Source organism: Papaver somniferum, unplaced genomic scaffold (assembly GCF_003573695.1).
Source record: "Papaver somniferum cultivar HN1 unplaced genomic scaffold, ASM357369v1 unplaced-scaffold_117, whole genome shotgun sequence".
In the NCBI taxonomy this organism is placed as follows: Eukaryota; Viridiplantae; Streptophyta; class Magnoliopsida; order Ranunculales; family Papaveraceae; genus Papaver; species Papaver somniferum.
The window spans coordinates 383,525-385,923 of NW_020620714.1; the positions used below are offsets into that span (position 1 = coordinate 383,525).

Sequence of the window (2,399 nt, forward strand, 5' to 3'; positions counted from 1 at the left end):
TCGTTGAACCATTCCGGGAAAAGTATAATTTTGGTTGCGCTGAATGAAACAGCGAAACTATCCATCTACTAATTGATATTCGTGATACATCTGAAGAGAGAAATAGTGTTGAAGAATAAACAACGGTATGAGACAAATGTGATACGCTTTTTGTCTAATTTAGAAGCCAAATCTAGCCCATAGCCTTACAAGTATCATCAAAGTTAATAATAAGGATGCCTCTAGGGGGAGGCGAAAAGTGCACATTATGCTTATTCACCTTGCACATTCTCAATTTCGATTGTAGACTCGCTGTGTATTTGTTCTTGATTTTTTACTCGGGGTATTTCACCTAATTTAACATGGTATGTGTAGAACACCCTTTTTTTTTAGTATAGACTGTGATGGCTTAGGATGCAAATTTTGAATCATATGAAAATTTTGGATTTTGAATAAAAGTACATGTTTCCAATCACAATTTATTTTTTTTTAGGTTATATAGATTTAGGTGATATAGAGTATTTTGAAATCAGGTGATGAAAACCATCAATAGTCTATTTTGAAGTAAGGGTTCGAAACTCGTAATGGTTAGAATCCGCTCCAATTTAATTTTTGGATCGTCTTCTACCAAATATTTCACATGAATGAGAAGATTTCAAGTGATATGCACACATGACAAACATTTTATGGTCCAACTAAAGCATCCCTTAAAAATTGATTGAATGCAGAAGCAACAAGGTCACTTTTGTCTTTGTACTGAAAAGGTCAAGATCTAAAGGTAGGTAAGTCAACCCCAGTCAAGGGACTATAACGTTGAGATTTAAGAAAACTAGCCGTTACCCTCTCTGTTTCTTTTAAATTTCAATATCTAAACACTTTCCATATCTCTGTTTCTACAAGTCTCAGATTAATGTCAGCTTGTTTAGATACTCCATCTTCTTCTTTTACTTCTCAATTCAATAACAGCGAATCTAACAGCAATATCACAATGGAATCTGAATCTTCACCATTATTATCACCAAGTCCTTCAGCTTCATCTGAGAAAGAAGACTATTGGAGCGCACTTAGAAATCGAGTCGATCCTCTTCTTGAGAATCGCCAATCAGTTAATCAACATTCAGAACTGCCTCTGAAATTAGTTTCATTGATAAGAGAAGAAGATTATTCGCTTCTTCTTAAAGGATTTGATTCTATTTCTTCTTCTTTGTTTCAACTTAAAGGCAATCTACATAAAGCCATTGAGGTAAGTAGTTAGCAATCTTTAATTTCTCTACCATCTTTCACTATCTTCAAATAATTCAATTTTGGGTCTTTTTATTATTCGATTTACAATCCTGGGTCTTTTTATCATGGTGGCAGGGAGCAAGAGATCTATCAAAACCTCCACTAACCGAAATATTGCAAAAAAATGATGTTGAAAGTGTAGAAGAAGAAGAGGGCAAGAAAATGTTGAAGAAGAGAAGGCATGATGAGTCTGAAGAACAATGAATTGAAAATCAGAAAGGAGATGTCGAATTGAAGGATAATTTGAAGAATGGGAAGCTCAAGAAAGCTAAAAATGTTGGTTTTCTTTGGTTTCAATAATGCTCATCTTTTGTTCTGCCGAATGTCGGAATGTGCCTCATTTTAATTCCTTTTTCCTGCTTGTGTTGTGTAGCTTGCGATTTCAATGGCAGCAAATGCAGCTACACTAGCTAGAGAATTGAAGTCGATACGATCGGATTTGTCATTCATGCAAGAGAGATGCGATATGCTTGAGGAAGAGAACATGAGACTTCGCAATGGATCTCACTCTGACAAGGGCGGTGAAGAAGATGATCTGGTGAGACTTCAATTGGAAGCTTTGCTTGCAGAGAAATCACGATTAGCGACTGAGAATGCGAACTTAATACGAGAGAACCAGTGTCTTCACCAGCTCGTCGAATACCATCAGCTCACCTGCTCCTCAGAGGATATTGATCAGACTTATGAACAAGTCTGCTTGGATTTTGATTCTCCTTCTCCTTCAGATGATGATGATGACTCCAACTGTAGTGAAATTGAAGCCCCATTGACACCACCAGGTGACATTGTTGGGTTCTCGGCTTGCCTTGATCAAGAACACGAGTAGTACTAGCTAGTACTTGTGTAAATTTTTAATTCGTTGAGATATGTTTTGTCTCCAATTCATAAGATTGATACAAACAACCAAATTCGTTGTTTTGGCTCTAAAATCCCAAACAAATTCAGTTGTGCTACGGTCACTCGAAACACATGAGTAGAAGAATGCCAAGTATTTGGGACATGGGCCTTTTATGTATATTAGCAAGATAGACGGCTAGCTCCTCAATATATGTCTCTAAATTAGCTTCAAAATGTAAAGTGCCAAGGAGAATGTCAAAAAGGCACTACTTTTTGCTCATTTCACTTTGGCTTTTAAG

At 36.5% G+C, this 2,399-nt stretch overlaps 1 long non-coding RNA gene across 1 annotated transcript; it reads left to right on the plus strand.

The window, feature by feature from the left end:
• The first annotated feature begins 898 nt into the window (after positions 1-898).
• On the plus strand, positions 899-2,029 carry LOC113329904. Its single transcript, XR_003349984.1, has 3 exons — positions 899-1,222; positions 1,339-1,539; positions 1,637-2,029. It is a non-coding gene; the product is annotated as an uncharacterized LOC113329904 (long non-coding RNA).
• Positions 2,030-2,399: the final 370 nt, after the last annotated feature.